This window comes from Pelodiscus sinensis, chromosome 3 (assembly GCF_052426305.1).
Source record: "Pelodiscus sinensis isolate ZL-2025 chromosome 3, ASM5242630v1, whole genome shotgun sequence".
Lineage (NCBI taxonomy): Eukaryota > Metazoa > Chordata > Testudines > Trionychidae > Pelodiscus > Pelodiscus sinensis.
In genome coordinates this window covers 25,565,834-25,589,862 of record NC_143054.1, presented here as the reverse complement: position 1 = coordinate 25,589,862, position 24,029 = coordinate 25,565,834, and the positions used below count along the sequence as shown (strand labels likewise).

Sequence of the window (24,029 nt, the reverse complement as noted above, 5' to 3'; positions counted from 1 at the left end):
GCATGTGTGAATGTGCACTACCAGTAGAAACAAAAAATCTAATCAGCTGGGTGGCGTTTGTATCTGTCTTGAGTACTGCACAAGCACATGGCTTACAGGGAAAACTGATCCTGAGATTGATGGGCAAAGAGAACTAACCATGCACTCCTGTGTATGCTGTGTGTAGCAGCAGGACACAACCCTTCCCCCCACCCCCATTGGTGTCTAGCTGGCTGAACACACCCCTCTGCTTTCCCTCTTCCATTGACCCTGGCTCTCTTAGCTACAACTTATGTTGGGTGTCAAACAATACAATGTATGTTAGCTTTTTGAGATGTCTTCTTGTTATGTTACCCCATACCATTTATGTTAGTATTTTGTTGTCACGTCAAGGCCATAAGGCCAGATTTTGCTTAGAAACTATATTGCTTAACGTCTTATGAATATGCTTGTATCTTATGGAATGAGTATGAAGTGTGAACGAGAAACACCCAATCAAAGGCAGTTTAGGATCTGTAACCTTTTAAGGCAAATAAGGACCCTGCAAAGTGTATAAATCAACTGACAAGTGGCCACAAAAATCTCTGTCCTGGACAAGATGTAACAGCATAAAAGAAATCTGGAACCAACCCAGAGAAAGTAAAGCCTCCTGCAGGTCTAAAGGGATCTCCCAGAGAATCTCATGGCCGAGTCTCTGGGAAGCTGACACCTGGCCAGCACTCCAGAGAAATCAAAAGTAATCTACACTGCACTTGCAGCCTGCCTGCAAACTGTCAGCATGAATGGTGCGTGTGTGGGTGGGTGGGGGGGAACTCACCCCTGTGAAATTTCTGCATGGGCTTTTCTCACATACGTTAGCAGATGACCCTGTAGGCACCATTTCCTAATGTGTTCAGCACTAAACTGTACAAAACATGATGGAAGACATAACCCTGCTCCAATGAGCTTAATAGTCTGATAGTACAGTTGAGATCCATAATGCATCAGGATGAAGAGATGACAGATTGTAAGGCAGAGCATTATTATTAATTATTATAATTATTATTTCTATATTTCTCTGACAGATTATTACTGAACATCTTCAGAAAAACAGGAGTTTAAAGGACCTGGCCACTATAATTATTTGACTATCTCCCTGCTACATATCATCTGGGAAAAGTAACTTTATAGTTACATAGGGTTCTTTCCATCATATTTGAGAACGGCTGTAGTTAAAAATGTTTCTGGCCAAACATAAATTGATCGTGGAAATAAATCAACTACTATATGCATCTGAAAATGTCAATATATTTCTGTACCAGTAAAGAATCATAATTATAGGAGAATAGATACGAAAAAATAGCTGCAGTCAGGTCATGCTGATTTTATAGATTTTTTTTAATTAAGTAGCTGGTTCATAGATTTTTTTGTGTGACTTGCAGATAGAAGGTCAAATTCTGTATCACTTATTCATGCAAAGCACATAGTTGGATTGGGATCACCCTATGCATATATATACTTTGTATATATACAAAAGTACTGCATGCTTAATCTATTAACACAGCAGGAAAAACTATTTTGCCTCTAGAAAGACTAATCTTTTTAATTAACATCAGTAATATAATAATTATATCTTAATCATAGTCCTGATGCTGAAATTTAATTTACATAAATGGACATTTTTGGATCTGTTTTTTTGGACATCTAGGTTTTTTGGACATCTTTTAAAAAATTGCTCGTATTTACCAGCATAGAAGTTGCCAAATTAACAATTTTTAATAATAAAGACCAGAACAAGCAGAGATATTGTATCTTTTCCTGTCTCTGACCACGAGAATAATTATTTTTCTGTTTTACAACTAAAATATTTTCTGTGTCATTTTGGTTTTTTAGCAGAGTTTTTGCCCTTTTTTGAAATTATACCTTGCTGCGTGATGCAAATTAGGTTGAGGGAGAGAGATTCAGGATGGACACATTTTATCTTGGGACATGAAAACAAGGGAAAATGTTCTGGGATTTTTTGTTTGATTGTTTGTTTTGTTTTCCTCAGGAAGAAGGAAGTTGCACCCAATTCAGTGCCCTACTAGGTCAATAGAAATACTCTAATTGACTTCAGTGGGAGATGGATCAGGCTTTAAATTGGTTTCATAATGGACAAGTAATTACTTTTCCTTAAATAGAGCCTGACATATATTAATGAAATGAAATTGGGGAAAGCTTGTTTCATTTCATTTAGAGCAGATTTCCTTTAACAAGTTTGATAAGTAACACACCCACTCTCATGCAGACCTTGAATCTAGTTGGATTTTAAGCTGGACGCAGAGGTAATATGTTCTGTACTAGTAGCTTAAGTATTGAATCTAATGTATATGTAAGAAAATGTAATAGTACTGGACACTGTAGAGGAGCAAGTAGTGAGCAGAATAACTTGCTGTGTCCCTGTCCAGACTTTTGAGTCTTCCATAGTAACAGTGCTGGATGATCCTTAAAAGACTGGGAGGTTTCCTTCATGTAAGCAACAAGAAACATTGCTTATGTGAGACTAGCATATCACTGTGATTCTCCCAATCAGACCCTGTATCCCAGCTCACATAATTTTCTTTAAATATTTATTATTCAAAAAGAATAGAAGAAAACCACATTCATTTCTTCTAGAGTACATGGCATCATTTTACTATGTATTTCTATAGTGCTATAGACGTGCATGGCATCATTACTGAAATATTTCTGTATTAAATTTCACACTAATATATGGGCCACGTTCTCTTTCTAATTCAGACCCCCTTTCACTATTGCAGAATCAGATTGTATCTGACTGCTGAAAATTGCCTTAGTATGAGGGAGCTTTCACTGATTTGAAACTAGTGTATCAGGTTCCTGCCCCACCCTACATGCCTTTTCAAACCAGGCCCTAGTTCCCCTCTACCTTGCCTGTTCTGTTTTTGGGAGTTTTGTTTCAGAACCCTTTAGAATCTTGCCCTACCTCCAGTGGACATAGAGAACAAATGATCGCCATCCTTGGCATAATCAATCATCCCTCAGCATATCTGAAGACTTATCAGGTCTCACCTCAAAACTATACGTGGACATTTTATCTCCATTGATAACAACATTTTGAGTACAGTCTTTCAGCCAGCCCCTTCCCCACTGCTGCCCTCTCTTCCAGTGGCAGTAGGGTTGCCTTCTCCCTGTTCCTTCCCCCTGCCTACTTGCTCCTCTCAGTCAGCTGGCCAATGTGCTGAGGGTGCCTCCCACCAACCAGACTGGGGAAAGAAAGGAGCCCAGTAGCTCCACTTCAACTCCAGGAAATCCCAGAGCCCCAGCACAAGCTGAATGGGCAGGACAGTGGATGTAAGCACATCACAAGCCCCGGCAGAAGTCATGCTAGGTGAGAAGTTCCCCACTCCTCAATACCCCTCAGGTAACTTATGTAGGCCCCATAAATTGTAAAGACATCTATCAAAATTAGGTTGACTAGTCTGTAATTCCCTGGGTGCTTTTTGTTCATCTTTTTAAAGATAGCACTATGTTTGCATTCTCCTATCCTCTGACATCTCACCTTTACCAAATCAATTCTCAAGAATAATTGTTTATAGTTCCAAGATTGTTGAAGACATGCCCTATCAGGGCTGTGTGTGTGGGGGGGGGGGGGGAGAAGGGAGGTAGGGGAAGGAGGGCCATTTGACCCAGGCCTCAGGAGACAAAGGGGCCTCACATTTTGACATTTTTCTACCAAGTCATTTCCATTTATTATACACCTTGCAGTTATAACAGAGACAACAAAATAAGCTATATATACCTCCAAAATAAAGATGGAAATCATTGTGGGACCTCAGGCCTTTGCCAATTTTTCAGTTATATTCAAGTTTTCAGCTACATGACTGGAGACTGCAGTAGCATCTGTGATTAGTGATTCTACGTTATGAAATGTTATTTACAGTCTTTGCAGAGTTTAGAGGTTTTGAAAGTTGTAATTAATTCTGTTTCTGTAAAGTGATTTTGCTTGGTATGAGGGTGAGTTTATCCTTTAAATTAGATGTTTATCTCTGCATAGGAGATTTTAGAATTCCTGTTTTTTCTTGTGTCTTTGTGTACAATAACTATATCAGGCTCAGCTGTAAGCTACCTTTTCATCCAGGTTTAGATTCACCTTTAAAGGCTTTTTTTGTGATTTAAACTTTTAATTCTAGTTGTTTAATAAACTGTATATCTAATCTGGCAATTGCCCCGTGTTCATATTCATAACAACACACCAGTTATGAGAGGAATTTAATAATGGGAATATGTTAGCAGACGAAATTTCAAGACTTTAAAGTAAGGCTGTAAGAGCCATAGTAAATAACATCCTCCCAAACCATTATTATATAATAGTGTTTGCAAAGTATATACAATTTTATATTGCCAATAGTCTTTAGTGAATTCATTTATTGTGTGTTAGTGTGTTTTAAAAGAACTCCTTTATAAAAGTGAAATGAAGATTTGAAAGTGGTGCAAGTAAGAGATGGCAAAAGCAACAGAGTGAAGCATCAGGTAAGAGTAAAAGGCTAATAACATAATTTCTCATAGAAAAGACATCTCAGCCATTAGACAGTGACCATACTGACAGTGACACTTCCAGTTCTGATTATAAAAACTTTGTACCCACAAATGACATTCCAATGCCACTGCCTCAAAATGAGGAGGTCATTAATCAAGATACAGAAATGCCAACAATAGCAATAGATGCAGAATCTATGCTCCATTTAGAGACTGTGCAGGCAGAAAATGAGGACCTCGGAGATACTGTGCAGCAAGAGCAAGAACTTATGACTAGCACAGAACAAAATGTAATAACAATGACATCAGAATCTGATAGTGGACTTCTTGATAAGAACAATGTTGCTCAAATGCAGTTGTTTCTCAAAGTTAGTTGTTTTCAGATTCCAAGTAATATACCGAAAGATGCTGAAAATCATGCTTTTCCCACTCATCTGCTGACAAAAACTCTTCCAAATGGAATGATCTACACAAGAGACTGCTTCTGCTGGAGCATGTAAAAGCAGGCTCTGTACTGTGCACACTGTTTCATTTTTTAACAATAATACTTCAAATTCATCAGCACTATCTGATCCATCCAGTAGGAGCATCAGTAGACATTGGAGGATGTTGAAAGACCAAATACTTGCACATGAAACTTCAGTATTGCATAAAGATAACAATGTTACATGGAAATCAGCTAGCAGAGCAGCACCAGCTGACAGTTCAACTGAAAACTTACTCCTGTGTGAAATAAACACAGAAACCGATAACCAGAAAAAAACTCCTTCAGTGCATATTGAATGTCATTCTTTTTCTTTCTGAATGAGGATTGGCTTTGTTTAGTTCCAGTCAATTTATTGGTGAACCTACAAACAGAAACTTTCTTGAGCTTCTTACCAAGTATGATCCACTTTTATCAGACCATATTAAGCATGTTCGTGAACCACAAGAGAACAGAAGATGTATGCAAGTCCATTATCTGGCTACCAAAATACAAAACTAGTTTATTAAGCTGTGTGGGATATTTGTGCAAACAACAATTCTTAAAGAGATACAACATGCAAAGTACTTTTCAATTATTAATGATGCAACTCCAGACTGTTCTCATAAAGAACAGATGACCTTGGTTGTTCGATATGTTGAAATTGCAGGAAGTTCAAAGGTTGCAATGGAAGAATGATTCATTTTGTTCAATAATTTCATGGAAAAAATGGAAAAAAAATCACCACTCATGTATTAGAAATCCTGAAAGGTTTCAAATTAAATTTTCAAGTCTGCATTGGCCAAGCCTATGACAGTGGATCTAATATGGCTGGGAAGTACAATGGAGTACAAGCAGTCCTTCTTGAGCCAAATCCAAACTGTATTTTCTCCAGTTGTGGCAACCACACACTAAATCTTGTTGGAGCCGTCTGTGCTGAATCATGAAAGGGAGCAATCACATACTTTAGAACAATCCAGCAATTGTATAACTTATTTGGTAGCAGTCCTCGAAAGTGGGAAATTCTGAAGCAGCATCTGCCTGTTTCCTTTCACAGCACGTCAACAACGAGATGGTCAGCACCAACTGATGGCATTTAACCAGTTGCACAGCATTTGGACTCTGTGAGGAAAGCTTTAAGTGAGCTTGAATCTCTTACTCGCATAGCACAGGATTGCATTGAGCTTAAGTCATTCAGAAGTAAACATCCAAATTTAAATGAATTTTAAAGTCATCCATGTGGATGAGGCTGCTAAAAATGATCCATGAAACTAATCTTGTAATTGAAGCACACAATACTACATTAGAAGTCGAGAAGGATAACATTGAATGACTTCTTAAAAATAGTCAAAAGATTTGTGATCAATGGGATGTAAGCCTTTCTGAGTTCAAATCAGTAGCACAGGGTATTGACATTTCATCAGAGTTTTCCAGCAAATGCAGCCTAACATCTCAATCTAATGCAGAAAGGCACTATTGAGTCAATGGTTTTTGTTTGTTCGTTTGTTGGTTTTGTTTTTGATTGTTATTGATTCCATCAAATCTGGTCTTACATGTCGATTTGAGTTGCTACGACAAATTTGTACCTTTTCTGGATTCCTTTGGGAATTCAGAGAACTAAATAATGAAGAGCTATATTCAGCAGCTGAACAGTTTCAACAAAGGTACAACAACGGAATTTCAAGAGATCTCTGTGATGAAATCATCTTCCTGTGTGTTCCACCAGCTTTAAATTTGCAAGCCAAAAACTCTGCTTCAGAAAATATTCAATCTCAGCCTGTTGACTGTATTTCCTAATATCACAGTTTCATTATGTATTTTGTCAGCCTCCCTGCATCAGTGGCTTCAGGTAAATGCACATTCAATGTGTTAAAACAACTAAAGAACTACCATTGTTCTACAATGTGACAAGAGCATTTGAATGGGCTTGCAATATTTAACATTAACAGTGATGTTGCATGTAAATTAGATTTTTTTTTCAATTATAAGTGAGTTTGCACACAACAAAGCCAGGAAAGCATTCCTAAAATGAAGAGTTTTGCTTGCAGTGGAAACTCCCAATTAAAGTTGCATTTTTAATAAACATGTTATTGGCATAATGACTTAATTGTTAATAAATAAATGTCTAGAGTGTTCATTTCATATATATTTTTGGTTTTTGTATGACCCTGTGGATGAGAAGTTAGATACATCAGGAACCTTGTACTGGGCTGCAGTCTCTAAACTCAAAGTGGTTTAGGCCTCTGTGATTCTCTGAGAGGGTCTGGCTTCAGCTACTCCCTGACGTACCATAGGCACTGCCAACTTGAATACCTCCAAGTTTCTGAAATCTTTTTTAACTTGTTCTTTCACTGTTTTAGTTTGCATTCCTTCCCCTTTGTTAACAAGCCCATTTATAGACTCAATTTGGATATGCAAGTGGAAAACTCCATCATCCCAAATGTAGACCTGAATTTTTCTGGCAAAATTCCATCAATTCAAATGCAGAACTGAATTTTGCTGGCAATTACACTTATGTAAATCTAAAGTAGTTATGCAACAGGCAACAAGGAAGTTCCCTTTTCCATCCTAGTCAGGAGCCCTCTTCTGGGATAGTGCTATGCCCAGTGATCACTATTTGGTGTTATTTATGTTTTTTAATATGGGTTGTTTCAATGTGCCTTCTATTAAATGTTGAAATCAAGTTTTGTTGCTCCTTTTATTGTTTTGTGTTCACATGTATTGTACAAATGATTATTTGGAGACTTCAGAAAAGAGACCAGAGAGAGCATCCATACGTGATTCTCAAGTTCTTATTGTAAGTATATATTGACGACACAACAAATTGCTTGCTTTCTGTTATTGCAAAGCAGTTCCAAGAGATGGGAAAGCAAAAGAGGAAGGAAACAAATGAGAGAAGTGGACAGGCTGGTGTCAAATATGGTAGTCTTAATCCTGCCAATCCATAGAATTATTCCTATCACCAAAGTCTAAGGTGCGCTTCCAAAATAGTGTGTTTAATAAATCCTCAGATCCATCAGTGCTAAATAAACAAATGTGAATTCTACATGAAGAAAACAAGGATTAACATTCAGAGTTTGTGGTAATCAGTATTTATGCCTGGAGCAAAAGATTTGATTATCCTAATCACTTAGCATAGGTCACCATGAGCCTTCTACAATCAAAAGGGCAGGATGTCTCCTTAAATAACATCATTACAAAGTACAGGACACTTTCTTCTTTTCAGAATGATGTATGAGTAGCATCATGTACCCTTCTGCAATGTGATAATTACTAGACTGCTGACTGTATGGAGAATTTTTTCAGAATAATCTGGCCTCTTAGACATTTTTAGTATAATTTATATCACCTACAACCCTCCCTCTACATACTTAACTAGGACTTTCATATTATTAGCAGATGCAAAGTTTACAACAAATAAAAAGTATAAAAAGAATCCCCATATTATCACAACACACCAGATTGTGTTACCCTTCTCTACACTGGGCTGGACTGCAGGGTTACAGAAGAGTGGTTCAAAGCTAATTTTCACCAAGAATAGCACATGAACCAGGCTCAGACATGCCCCCTTGCTGCAATAGAGAAATCAGCTGCACCCACTTTTAAATTTTGATTTTAAGGTGGCTGCAACGCCACTTCTCCTACACTTTTTGTCACCTCTTAGTAGAGATGGACTTCATCTCTCTGATTAAAAAAAAAATTTTTTTAGAAAGACAGGTATTTTAAATGCACCACAATACAACATGAAATAATTGTTTAATATGGTTATTTTTTCAGATTATAATATGTAAAAGTCTCTGAAGTGCTAGAAGCTTCAAGAGGCCGTGTTTTTTATCTTATTCTTTTTGTATTTGAATAGATTTTCTTAACACTTTCATTGATCTTTTAATGTCTGGAAGCATCCCAAAGGGCCTTACAAGCTATCATCTGGATCGTGATGAGCTCTGGCCACTCACAATTCCCATATACAGTTTCATGTATTTGCACTCATCACTTTAGTGTGATGGGGAAAGAATGTCGGAACTTAACGTAGAAACCAATAGGAATTGTAGGTGCTTATTGCCTTTCAGAATCAGGCTTTAAATAGTCTAGAATTTAGGGGTAGGGCTGGGGATGAGGGGCTCAGACCTAGGGCAGAGATTTGGGGTGTGGGTATGTGTGTGTGAGGGCTCTGGCTGGACTAATGGTTCTTGAGTGGGGCTGCAGGTGAGAGGTTTGGCATTCAGGCTGCTCCTGGACTGGGAGGAGAAGACACCTTAGCCCTGGCTATGGCAAGTCCAGTCTAGCCTTGTTTGGGGCTGGGGAAGAGGTGCCTTTCCCACAGTTATTTGCCAGGCTGGGTTGGTGCCAGGGCAGGGTCTGAGGGAGAGAAACCTCTCCTTGCTGCAGCCCTGAGTGCCTATGTGGCATTTAATAAGCTGATGTACAAACACACAGCTAACAGGGAATCTTGACTTCAAGGAATTGTTAAATATCAGTCATATTGTGCTATCACAAAAACAAACAATGGGATTAACATCTTTTTATTTCCAAAATATTTCAGGGGATCTTTAAACACTAAAAATAGCATGATGATGGGTTTAGTATATCCTACCCATCAAACAGTACAGTTCAGACGAGACGGGAAGAATGTCAGTTGCTGAATCACGAGCATCTCTCTTTGAAGACTGTAAAACAGTGGTGGGCGACCTGTGGCCCATGAGCTGCATGCAGCCCATTGGGGCTCTTTGGCCCTGTCTACACTGCAACTTTGCTGTGCAAAAGCCTCCCTCTTGCGCAAGAGACGCTCTTCCTCATTTTTTCAGGATGAACGGCTCTTGCACAAGAGAGGGATTTGCACACAAAGGAACCATCTACACAGCTCCTTTTTGCTCAAACACCTCTTGCGCAAAACCAGCCCCTAATTAATTATGCAAACGAAGCATGGAAATATGCTAATCCACGTTTCGTTTGCATAGGCTTTTGTGCAAGAGAGGTGCAGTGTAGACATAGCCTATGTGTGACCCGCGAGACATTTTATTTATCATTGTCCACCTGCAGGGTGGCCAGATTCCACTGATTTCCATTTGCATAGGTTTTTTTTCCCCTACCAGTATCACTAAAGTGATACACACCTAAAATAAGGACATGTGAAGTGAGGTGAGTGCTGATTGTACATAACACTGACCATAAGAGTCATGTGTTCCTTCTGCATCCAATTAAAGTGCTACTATGGTCAGGAAGTACACTCTGCAAATTCTACACATGCAAATGCAGTTTGCAAAACTGCCCTGTCTCAGGAGACAGTCATGGTTAGGACAATCTTGAGGGCCACTGAGATGAAGGAGGGCCACTCATGCAGTCCACTCACTAGCCTGGGTTGGCCATCACTTATGTAGGATTTTTCTTTGATATTTTACATCATGTCTGCCCAGGACTGACTCTGCTGAGCCTCATTGTGATATGTTTTTCCTTTTATGTTACAATGATGAGTGAAATGATCCTGACAGCTGAAATAACCTACTAATTTGCAGTGGCAAAAAATGAAAAGTTACAACCAAGCTTAACATCTGCTGCTACTGTGCAGAAGAGGGATTTAGCTAATTCCTACAGAGCTATGAGGCACTAGAGTTAACCCATATTATTATTTAGATTTCTAAGGTTTGTATGTAAGCACTTAAAAAACTCCTCAGTGCAGGAGAAGTAACGGGAGTTCGAATTAGGAGCTTTAATTTGAACTACCTAGCCTGTGCCGCGTGTAGCCGCGGGCAGGTAGTTCAAACTACCGGGCATTTAAAAATGGCGGCTTCCGGGAACGTGCAAATGAAGCCCGGGATATTTAAATCCCAGGCTTCATTTGCAAGTTCGAATGACTACATTAGCCACCCTAGTTCAAACTAGGGTGGCTAGTGTAGACATACCCTTTTTCATTTGACTGTTTCTCATCTGATCTTACCTGTATTTTATCATCTATCATCCTTTCCTCTTCACTAGGACATAGAGAATCTCTATTAATAGACGCTCCTCTAAAGGATGTCTCTGTCCAATCCATATGCTTCTTCATACCTATTGGCTTTCCCCTAGTCCTTAGTTTAAAAACTGCTCTATGACCTTTTTAATTTTAAGTGCCTAATAAACCAAAACCACTCCTCCCTAAATCATTGGTCTCATCCATACATTGATATGCTGCAGTTCTGCCTAACTGGAGATCCTAGATTTCGATCTTTTACTCAGCATCTTAAATTTGGCCAACAGGACCTCTCTCCTATCCTTCCCTATGCCACTGGTATCAACATATACCATGACTACTGTCTCCTCTCCAGCACTACACATAAGTCTATCTAGATGTCTTGAAAGATTTACAACCCTGGGACCAGGCAGACAAGTCACCACAGCCTCTGCTATCTATGTTTCTAATGGTCAAACCCCCCATTACTAACACCTGTTTCTTCCTAATAACTGGAATTCTCTCTCATGAAGATATCCTCAGTGCAAGAGAATACCATGCTATCATCTGGAAGGAAGATCCCAACTATAGTATAATTTCCATCCGCTCCAGTTGGATATTCTCAAGCCTTGAGACGTTCATCTTCCTCAACAGCACAGAGCCTATCTAACTGGAGATGGGACCGCTCTACTGTGTCCTGGAAAGTCTCATCTACGTACCTTTCTGCCTCCCTTTGTTCTTCCAGGTCAGTCACCCTGGTCTCTGAAAACCATACACTGTCCCTGTGAACCAGGAGCTCCTTGCACCAAATGCACACATACACGGTAATCGCACATGCTACATTGGGTGTAATAAACAGGTTAGTCCCCACGCTGTTGGAGGTCTTCTACTTGCCTTCTCTTTTTACTCCTAGTTTATCCTTTCTTGATATTTATTTTTTTAAATCAGGTGTATTTAGTTTTAGTTTAGAATGTAAGAAATTTTAAGCGTTAAGTGTATTTACACCCCTTCCCCAAACTCTGGTTACATCTACACTGGGAAGGTTTGACAACAAAAGTGCTGTCCACACGCAAATGTCGCCAAAAGTGAAAACCAGTCAAACCAGTTTTTCTTCCTCCCATTGTCGATGGCCACACTGCTAGCACCCTGTCAACAGACAGAGCAAAGTAATGTGGGTAAGCATCCCACAGTGCAATGTTGTGGGAAAGCGGAGCTGATCCTTGTGCTTCTTGGGATTCCCTAGCAGCTCTGTGAGCTCTCTGTGCTAAGGAATGTCAAAGCAGCACAGCAGTCTCTCCAGCCCTCCCGCTACAGCAGCGGAAGAAAAGCATCCAATGATTTGGTTGTTTGTTCCCCAAACAGAGCATCTTACTCAGCTATCAGCAACTTCCCAGAGCTTTGAAAGGGGAGGGGAGGGCAGCAGAGATCACAAAACACCGAGCACAGCCATCAAGGCAGGCATTGTGGGATACTGGCAGAAGCCAATTCTCTCCACAGAACAAACAGCAGAATCCACGCTGACTGTTTTTAGACAATAAAGGGAGGGGAAAAGACAAAAGTGTCTCTCAGGGGTGAGAGGTTTTTGTCACTAAAACTGGGTATTTTTCCTGACAAAAGTGCCATTTTAGTGTAAACCCGCTCACTGTTTTTTCAACAAATGGCAGGTTTTGGCAAGAAAACATGCCAGTGTAGACAAAGCCTCTGTCTCTAATCTTCCTCACAAAACTCCCCTGTTAGCCCACCTTGTCTTTTTTATCTTTGGATTGGAGTACCTGACAATGCTTTTGGGATGATCTAATGATCCTTAGTTCATTCTAATAACTAGCCTTTGCTATCTTAATCATCCTGCCTCTGTGTATAAACAAATTCCCTGATGCACAGGCTGTGCTACTCCCAACTGGTCATAGTCACACTCAGGCTGTGTTGCAGTTACCATTGCTGTAGCTGAGCCTTCAACCCTGAATATTCATGGTGTCTGAGCACCTCAGGTCCGTATAACTCCCTGCCTATGCTGGCTTCATACTTGGCTTACAACTCAATGCATACTGCAAGAAAAGAACACACTGAAAATGTTTTCAGGCACCCTGCCTCAAAGACAAGATTCCGCTTACTAAGCTGTGTTGGTTATACCATGCATACAAACAACCACAGGAATATCTAGTTTTGCATTCTATCTACCCACCTCCTTTGAGTTCTTCCATTTATCAGCAGAATCACCAGCTCTATGCTTTCTGCCAGCTGAGAGGTCAGATCTAATTGCACAAACAGGTACAATCCAAAGAAGACAACAAAAGAGAGAGATACCGTAACAAGTATAATAATGTACAATATGTTAATTTCAGATTATTGCCTTAGACATTATACCTAATAGGGCATAGAACTTTACTAACTGTTCCAGCTGTTACATTTCTGTTCTTTCCATTTTTTTTATTTGTTCTCCCAGGTATTTTAAAAGATTCCATCAGAAATTAACTGGAGATTCAATCAGAATTATAAAAAGGAAACCATATAACTGAGTACCGCACTTTACTCAATCATAGAAGTTTACATCAACATTGAAAAGTTAAATAAATAAAATAAAGGTATGAATAATTCTTTGCAAACTAATCAACATGCTGTGCCTCCACCATTAGCTTTTATTACCAATTACATGTCTAAAAATGCTGCCTGGCCAGCAGAATATTTTCAATGAGGAAACTTTCTTGACATGAGTGTTCTTCTCTAATATTATATTCAATTCACTCTAATTTCCTTCCACTGGAATAAAATCAGATGTTCTGCTGGGTAATGCATTAAATATGTGGGGCCAAATTTCCTGATAGCAAATTGGAGGCTGGAGTTCCATGTAGTTCAATGGATTTCCACCCATTTCTGCCAACAGTGAATTTAGCCTTTGAATCATTTTTCTTCTGCAGGATTGTACACATGCTGATGCATGCTTTGGTCATTGTTTTGTTGATTATAAATTCTTTTCCAGGCTTCCTACACAGTGGACTCATTGAAGGTACTCATATATCTGAGTGTCTTTCTGTTATGTTTCACAGCATACAGAGAAGTTAGATACACTGTAAAAAAAAAACCCTTAAGATACATTGGAACCTTCCAGTAAAACTAACACTATTGTATTTCTTAGTGTTCAGAATGATAATATATAAGAACTTCATAACAGAGAGTGACAAAGTTGGGTGCTCCCTAAAAGAGAAAGGCATCGTGCACCTCTCCTTACTCTAAGCTGGTTTTTTTTTTTTTTTTTTTTTTTTGTATTTTGCAGATTGACAATTATGTGGCCTAGCTCACACACTTCCCTATAGATCACTTTAGTGCAAGCAGGACAGGAAAACCTCTGCACATTAATATTGACACCTTAACATTTCAATGTAGTTTTCAATACATCACATATTCTGAAATATATGCTCAAGTTCAGCCTTGGGCTACAGGGGAAAATAGGGTTTATGAAAACAGGGCAAGGGATAATGTCTCTTTGCAGAAGAAGAAGTCACAAGGTGCACTGTTTTTCCACTGGCTATTCACCCAGCCCCTCAGGGCATTTGGTCCTTCAGTAAGAGAGAAACCAGAGAGCAAGGGACATTACTTGCCCTTTCATCCTGGTGGAGTTGGAATGCACCAGTAGGTGTGGGAGAGCTTTGCCTCCATCCCCTTCCTTGCAGCTGGACTGGAATCTGCTGCTTCTTCCTGTGAGTGTTACCCCTCATTCAATACAGACTGCAAAATGGTAATCAGCTCTTAACAGGGAAAGATAATCCCTTCCACTGCAGGAATTACTGGGTGAAAATCCATGGCCTGTGTTATGCAGGAGGTCAGTGTAAATAATCACAGTTCTCTCTACTGGCCTAAAATATCTCTGCATTCCTTCACAAACTACTATTATGACAGTAATTGAAAAAACAGATTCACAAAATCATTAAAGAGAGAGAGTCCCATGACATCACATTACTTCTACCAATGCTTAGCATCGGTGAGCAGGCACTTTTCTTGTGTGACTATAACTTGTTTCTTCCACATATACACCTTTCCATCAAAAGAACATACTCATTTATGACTCAGTAAAACTCAGTTACATTTTTTCACCATATCTATGTTTCCTCCAGTCAATTTTAGTTGTATTCCTTCCTACAGTAGCTTGTATAGACAGGTCTGAAGGCTGTGCTCACTTTTTATCCCTTTCCTCAGATTTTCTGTGTTGACATTTCCAATATAATGCTCTTTGAATCATAGCTGATATTGACTCTTGGTGTGGAAGATTCAGTGATGTTACTGTGCTACACAAAAGAAGATAGATAGATAGATAGATAGATAGATAGATAGATAGATAGATCAGATTGTGAACAGGATCCTAGGGGGCCTACACGTAGGTTGCTTGATTAGGGCAAACTGCAAAGAATGGGGAAGACAATCCCCCAAAACTGATGGATATTCCAATACTTAGATTCACCAAGCCAGCAATCAAAGCAGCTTCTACAATACCTCACCAGTTACACACAAGCCAAAAACACAGTTCACTTAAAGCAACCCTACCTGTGGGCTTTCTCCCAGACAACCAAGCCAAATATGATGAGGATTACTGAAAATCTTGTTCATTATATAAGAAAGTTCAACCAATCCAAATGGATGGGACGTATTACCCACCTTGTTTACATTACAAAGCTCTAGTTTATCTAACATAGACTGGCTCTAACTACCATTTTAAATACTTTTTTAACGTGTCTCTAAGGTTGAATCTGTGTCAGCTTGCAAGTTGCTTAACGCTTTCTGGCCTTGTATCATACAAGATCTATGCTGTACTTTTATCTATTTTTTAATAATAATCTATCTTGAGTTCCACTTGGCTGAAGTTATCCTTTTTGTTCTTGGCTCTAGGTATAGATTCCCACCCAGGTGAGGCTGTTGTTTATGGCTGGTTTAAGAATAGAAGCTCCTTCTTCAGAATACAGAGACTGAACAAGAAACTGCTAGTCTGAGGAACCAGGGGCAGTTTTAAACCTGTTTTCCCATGTTGAGGGGTGGGTGATACATAGTACTAAAAGCTGTGATCCCAAGCATTTTGTTTGTATATACAGCAGTAATCTCTAGCTCCAAGAGTTCTCTCACAGAAGTGAAGTGGTTGAAAATAAGCACACTGGTAATGCAGAATGATGTGATTTTAAGATCTGCTGTCTCATCGATGTCCATGGGTAGAAATGCCTGCTGCTTTTAGCATACATCTTCACTGTGTTTTAAAACCCATGGCAGCAAGGGTCAGAGCAGGATTGCTCCATGGCACTAAAAACAGCTATGTAGGTGTTTGTGTTAGGATAGGGCTCAGGCATACTAGGAGAGACATAATCTCAAGGGCTGCCTTGTGTCTCCATGTGCCACATGTGGCTGTCTCATGTGTCTCCTCTGCCAAGTGATCTCCTCCCCCATCCTGTATCTAGCTTGGGGCCACTGTACTCTCCTTGCCCCATGTTACCTGCAGTGTGGGGTGGGGGGAGAGATGAACTCTCCCTGCAGCTCCCCCCAGTACATTCAGCTGCATGACAGCCAAGGAAAAAGGAAGGTAGAACCACTTCTTCCTGAAAAAAAGCGTGACTGAGATGTAGCAGCAGGTACGGCCCACCTCCTACTCAAATTCACCTATCAGGGACAGTGGCTGAGATGCTGGGTGCAGGGGAGATCCAGCTCACTTGTCTCCTTGTTCAAGCATCAGTCCAAGCTGCAACATCTGCACTGCTGTTGTTAGTGCAAAAGGGGAAGGCCGAGGCCATAGATCCAGGCTCTAAGGCTGCCACAGGGTTTTTTTTAAATTCACCAATCCTAAGAATCCCAGCAAGATGCGGGGACATATTTAAGATACCAGGTTTCAAACTAGTGAAGTATTTAGTCTTTATTCTGTATCATCAGCTACTGCCTCCTTCTGCCAATGTTATGGAAAATAATCACAGTAAAATGGCTGGACTTCTGCTTCCTGACATGAAGGATACAGAGGGCTTTGTGGTAATGAGTAGAGGGAGCACACCTTGTGAATGGTGTGTTTAGTGGCGGGAGGCTGTGGGAAGAGTAGCAGAGGAAAAAAGGTGCTGGGAAAAGAGCAGAATCCATGGCTGGGGGTTTCCTGTAGATCTTCAGGGGAGCTTTCAATGGGTTAGGTGCTTAACTGCCTTTTGGGCCTGTAAAAAGTCTCTCTCAAGCTTTTTCAGTCTCCCAGCTGCTGCACTCCTATTAATCTCTATCAGCAGTGCTTATTTCATTCAATCATTTACCTTGATAGGTCTGAACTGAATGGTGTGTTGATTCATTGCCCTGTCTGTGGTCCACTTAGAGTAGGTACTCAAAGATGTTGACTTGTTGTTCTCAGTCACATTTTGTCAGAAAGCAAGAGATTATTCACTACTGAGGTCAGGCCTTTGCTCTCTCTCTCTCTCCCTCCTTTTCCAGTATGATGTAGAACTCTGATCCTTTTCCCCTTCTATTTAATTACATGCTGCATTATGCTCCACCATATGGATTAATTAATGCATCTTTCTGCCTACTATCACAGCTGAAATAATCTAAACTATGAGACACTTTGTCTTTTTTTTTACAAAGAGATACTTTTTAATCTAAGTCAGTAAACTTGTACAGATGTCTAAAATCAAATTCCAATTTCCCTTATTTCTTTGAAATTCCAATGAAAGCCTTCATTGACATTAGCGTCCTTTAGTACCTGATGCTTAGTGTCACCAACTTATCCTCGGGGCTTCAGCTGCCACATTACAAAATAAATAATAACTAAGCCTGAGTCTTGGTTTCAAAATATTTTCTTTTCATCCCTCTGCATGCAAGCTCCCTGGGACTCTGATAACTAAGAGATGCTGCTGTGTGACTGAGAGATGTTGAAAACACATGGAATTAAGTCTAGGTTATGGAATTTGAAGCCCCCTAGGGTATGACTTAGACTACAGTTTTGTTTTTTTTAAAGGGACCTTTTTTAAAAAAAACTTCCCCGCGTCTAGACTGCTGTCATGTTCTTTCGAAATTAAATCGAAAGAACGAGGTGGTTTTTTCGACCGTGGTAAGCCTCATTTTACGAGGAAGAACACCTTTTTTTTGAAAGTGCTCTTTTGAAAAAAGACATTCTTGAATGCAAACAGGGCTTTTTCGAAAGAGAGCATCCAGACAGCTTGCTTTTTCAAAAGAAGTGGATGCAGTCTAGACGCTCTCTTTCAAAAGAGGCTTTTTCAAACAGCTTTTGAAAGAGGCTTGTAGTCTAGATGTAGCCTTACAGAATCCTTTACCATATGTAATTCCCAGATGGAACAATAAATATGGCTCACTCTCTCCCAGGGAAGTGAAGCTGAATGCTGAAAGTGTTCTATTCTCCCTTTCCCAATCTCCAGTCTTCTACCACAGAGCTGCTGTGAAATACCGCAGGCCAGGTTGTATCTTACTGCATACCTGCTTCATTCATTTACTGCATAAAATAATATAAAATACAAAGGTACTTAGTATATTGTAGTGGTATGTAGTGTAAATACCATTGCACTGCAAAGTTACCTACAGAGCCATGTTTTAACAAGCAGAAATATAATAGCTGCAGTCTCAATAAAAAAGGGAGATGCATCTGCATTCCAATCTATTATCACCTAATGATGGCATAACCGAGGCATATTGTTTACAGTTAAATAAATGTCCATGTTCATTGAATGTGTTTGAATGACAGTCCCAGGAAATGAAGTCCTTTATTTATCCACCAAAGGAGATTAGCATGACTTGAGCAAGGACAGTACAAGCTTTCTCTTTCTGTGCTGCTGCTGTATTCAGTCCAGAGGCAGAAGGACCAGCTTTTTGAGTGAGAAGATCTTTCAGGCTCTTTGCTGAAATTACCATGCAAATGGTAAACTGGAGATTTGCTCCTTGGAAGTGAGCTGAAGGCATCAACTCACTGCACCTATGCTATCAAACAAACATCACATGGTCCTTATTTTATATTATTGAGTTCTGTATCCATTAACATTATTCATTGGAATATGCATTGTCCTATTCATTCCCCCATTACACATATTTGAAAACAATCACACTCTGCACTTGAAGCCTTGTGAACTTTTGCAGGATTGTCTTTCATAATTTCACGGAGAAACCTGGATGACCAGGTTCTTTGATAGTTCATGTGGTTTAGAACCGTTAAACTCAATAATGAAGAGTTAGGGACACATGACATCATAAAACACAATTGCAGAGTAGCACCTAACATGGTGACCTAACTTTGCATGGTTTGTGTTGTGACCAGAAGTGGACAAATTATGCTTTGGAAATAAATTATTAAATGAATTTAGTATGGTATTTTCAAAAGAACCTCCTAGATTTTGTAAGGAAGTTAGGCACTTAAAGACGCAAATGAGTGCCTGGTGGGATTTTTCAAAAGTATACGGGAGCCTAATGGGTTGAAATCAGTGGAAGAAATCAAAGTAAACACATTGAAAAATCCTACTAAGTACCTTTTCAAAATCTTCCCCTAATGACTTAGCATTGTAAGTCTCACTGAAAGTCTACGTACAACTTCCATTCACAAACTGCTCAGTTCTGATTTCTGCATATTAATTCGTCGCAAGGATTTGTTGAATAATTTATGCACACAATCTTAAGTCTGTGGGTTGTTTGCAAGTTATTTGGGTTTACTATTTACTAAATTTTTATTCCTGGTTTGGGATTAGTTACCTTTTTGTACTGCCTGATTGAATAAAGAACATTTTAAGCACGAGAATGATAAATTAAAACTGGCAAACAGCAAAAAGTGTGAGTAGTCTCGTCTTCCCCCACTGCCTTTCTTCACATGCCAATACATGTATTTACATGCACTGCCATTCCCAATGATTCTTATGAACAAAAACAAAAACCATGAAAATATCTGAATAGAGTGGTTATTTATATTCATTTGATCCGTGCTAGAAATGATGTTGCATCCTGATTCAGCATAATCACATTCTGTTGTAAAAAATACAATAGGGCTGCATCTAGACTGGCATGATTTTGTGCAAATACTCTTAACGGAAAAGTTTTTCCATTAAAAGTATTTGCGCAAGAGAGCGTCTATACTGACATGTGCCTTTGCGCAAAAGCATCCATTCCAGTGTAGACGCTCTCTTGCGCAAGAAAGCTCCGATGGCCATTTTAGCCGTCAGGCTTTCTTGTGCAAGAAATCAGCTTGGCTGCATACACTGGCCCTCTTGCACAAGAATACTTGCGCAAGAGGGCTTATCCCTGAGCGGGAGCGTCGGAGTATTCATGCAAGAACCACTGATTTTGTACAGTACAAAGTCAGGGTTCTTGCACAAATACTCGCTGCCACTGTAGACTGGCAGCAAGATTTTGCGCAAAGTTGGCCATTTTTGCACAAAATCTTGCCAGTCTAGACGCAGCCTAAAAGTATAAACAGTAAAAAACATTAGGTGACATTTTCAAGATCCCTCCAGTATTGGCTTAACCTTGTTCTCATAGACATCACTGGTAAAATTCCACTGGATCCCATAGGGGCAAAATCAGACCAAGGCTGAATCATATCTTTTAGCTTTTGAAAATTCCTACCACTAGGATTTTCTCCTAACTTAGTTCTTTTTTACTCCCCATTTCCTGGATGCCTTGTGAAGGTATTCTTTCTCACACACACTGACTATGTCTACACTATAAGGTTTTTGCGGCAGAGAGTATGCTAATGAGGGACTTATTAGCATGAGTTGCAATGTCATTAACATATTATCTGCAGATTCTTTTTGTGCAAGGTGTTTTTGTGCAAAAAGAAGCAGTGTAGCCACTTCCGTTTTCACTCCCAGGGAAGAGGCATAAGGATCTTGCGCAAAAGGAGGGGTTTGCACAAAACGAAAGTGGCTACACTGCTTCTTTTTGTGCAAATAACCCCTTGCACAAAAAGAATATGCAGAAAATATGCTAATGACATCATGACATAATGAGTCCCTCATTAGCATATTTTCTGCTGCAAAAACTTGCACTGTAGACAAAGCCCAAGTGTATATTTGCAGAGCTCCTAGCAGCTCTTTATGGAGGCTTAATGGGCCATAGATATATAAAGGTAGGATCAATGCTCTTCTCATGTTTATGATTATTTCTGTTTCAAGTCAGTCTGTAGCATTTCCATGTCTAAAGTTACGTGCAGACAAGAGAAAGGATATAATCCATATTACTATAGATTACCAAAAAAGCCCTAATTTATTCAAATAAGAAAGCCAAAGTATACACAGAGTGGACTTTGGTTTTAGTGAATACTTTGTATAGATCTTTCAGTTGTGCAAAGCCAATATGACCTACCAAAAACCAGATCCCATTTGCATTAATGCTTTTTTAATTAACATTGTTTACACTTTTGGATGGACTTTTCCAGTTATGAGGAATTTGTTTTCTTTGATGTTTTCAAAGGCGGGAAAAAACTTCATACCTTTGAGTGACACTCAGCTGCAGATAAAGATTTTAACAGCTTGTGAGAGTGCTAATTAGGGTCCATTATAATTTGATTGAGTTCCTTTGACACTAAACATCCAGCAAATCCAGTTCATTCTGTCCTTGAAAGATGGAACTTTTGCTTCTCTCTACCCATGAGCTGGATTAACTTCAAGATCAGATTTAGTTTGTATAATTCTTCTTCTCTAGTGAGCTTTACTACTTCTCTTTTCCCTACTCCTTACATACTCCCTCCTTTTAATAAGTCCCAGGGACACCTACCCTACTATGGGTCTACATCAGAAAGGAAAAAGGAATGTTAGCCTTCTTTCCTTCTCCAACACTGCTTTTTCTCCTGACTTTGTGGCACTTACCCAAGCATTTCATTTCACTATTGAGAACAGTCCCAAACAGTTAAATTAGTTAAGTTAAACACGTGCCAGGAGCCTAGTACATGCTACTTGACCCAGATCCACTAAGGAACATATGCTTCTACTTGCTTCTTTAAGTGCATGAGTCAACCATTTAGATGCCACTGAAATTTTCAAAGCCACCATATAGTTGTTGCCGAACTCCTTAAGTACCTATACACTTAGGGTGTGTCTAGACTACAGAATTTTGTCGACAAAACTATACCTGCGTCTACACTACCACTGAGTTCTGTCGACATAACATCGACAGAACTCAGCAGTTTTGTCGACGCTGGTAAACCTCATTTTACGAGGCATAACACCTTTTGTCGACAGAGTTCTGTCGACAGAAGGTGTTATTGCATGTAGGGTTGTGTCTAGACTACAGGGTTTTGTCGACAAAGCAGCTTGCTTTGTCGACAGAACTGAATGTGTCTAGACGCTCTTTGTTGACAGAAGTTTTGTCGACAGATACTGTTGACAAAACTTCTGTCGACAATAGCCTGTAGTCTAGACGTACCCTTAGGCTATGTCTACACTGGCTGGTTCTTGCACAAGAATGGCCGTTCTTCCGCAGAACGTCCACACTGCCCTCCTGCTCTTGTGCAGCAAGATTTACATTAAAGCATGGGAAGAGAGGGATTCTAGAGGAAGATACGCTGTTTTCTAACAAGTGTAAGCTCTCTTGAGCAGCGCTGTTGTGCAAGAGGGCCGTGTGTAGGGTTGCAAGATAGTTTCACAAAAAATACCGAACATGTTGGGGAAAAAAATTGGTTGAGCAAAAAAACAAAAACAAAAGAACCCACCAGACACACCAGGGGCCTTCCATCCAAGAAAAACAGAAAATACCGGTATTTTCTGCTTTTTGTTTTGTTTTTAACGGACAGAAGACACAATTGCTAGACTGTCCAAGTGAAAACCGCATACCTGGCAACCCTAACCCCATGCAACGAAGGGGTGGGGGAGCTTCCCTTCCCTCCCCCTCTTGCAAGGGATTCCTTCCTTTCTCCGCCTTTCCCTCAGGTTCCACATGCCTCCTTAACTGTTAAGGAGGCATTGAGGCCAGCGTAGGGCTAGCTAGAACTATAAGACACTGCTCCTTGCCTATAGAAGAGAAAGAGTTCTGGGGCTTGCCCAGATGTGGCCACCCCATCCTCCCTAAATGCACCCCATGCAGGGAAGGGACTGGGAGTGATTCTCTTCCTTCCCACTCCTGCAAAGTATTCCCCCACCCCCGTCCCTCCAGTCCTGCGTGCCTCCTTACCTGTTAAAGCTCCAGACTGCCAGAGGCTAGCCAGCCTATTCAGAAAAGGTGGGGGAGAAGGGGTGAAGGGGAGAAGCTGGCTCTGCTGTGGCTTCCCCTTAGTTCCAAAAGGTGCCCCATGCAGGGAAGGGGCTCAGGAGCTTCCCTTCCCTCTGACTCTGGGAATGGATCCCCTCACTCCCCCTCCTCTCATCCTGCTCACGGCAAAAGGAGTTTTGCTGGCAGCCTCCTGAGCCTGGGAAGGAGCTACAGCCTCTTTCCCTGACGCCTGGCTGACATCCAGCAGGTGGAGCTTCTCCCTCCAGCCAGATCTCCTGTGCGGCCTCTTCTACTCGCAGGAGAGGAACAGGAAGTATCTGGCCATACGGGGCAGGGGAGGCTAGGGGAATTTTTAAAGTGGCTCCAGGGACACCCCATTCCCTCTTCTGCCAGATGCAGCAGGGGAAAAATGTCCCTGCTTACCTTCCATCCGAGAAAAACAGAAAATACAGGACATTTTGCATGTCCGGTATTTTCTGGGTTTTTTTTACCAGACAGAAGCCGCAATTACCGGACTGTACAGGCAAAAACCAGACACCTGGCAACCCTAGACATGTGGCGCATGGCAGGGGTTTCTTATGCAAGAAAGCCCTATGGCTAAAATGGCCATCAGAGCTTTCTTGCTCAAGAAAGCGTCCATACTGCCATGGATGCTTTTGCACAAGCACCTGCCACAGTATTTAATTCCTGGTTAGCCTCGGTGGGACGCTTCCCATATGGCCAATTTCTGAAGATCCCTTCGGGTACGTCTACACTAGCTCCCTAGTTCGATCTAGGGAGGCTAATGAGGGCGACCGAAATTGCAAATAAAGCATGGGATTTAAATATCCCGCACTTCATTAGCATGTTTTCATCTGGTCGCCATTTTAGAAATTGACTAGCCCGAAGGAACTGCCCGCATCTACACGTGGCAGTGAAACGGGATTCTGAATTAAAGCCTTAAATCGAATTAGCTGTTAAACCTCATTCCAGGAGTAATAACAGCTAATTCGATTTAGGACTTTA

General features: G+C 40.3%; 1 pseudogene; it reads left to right on the top strand.

The window, feature by feature from the left end:
- Positions 1-5,716, top strand: part of LOC149524632 (zinc finger MYM-type protein 1-like) — a 40,914-nt pseudogene extending 35,198 nt beyond the window's left edge.
- Positions 5,717-24,029: the final 18,313 nt, after the last annotated feature.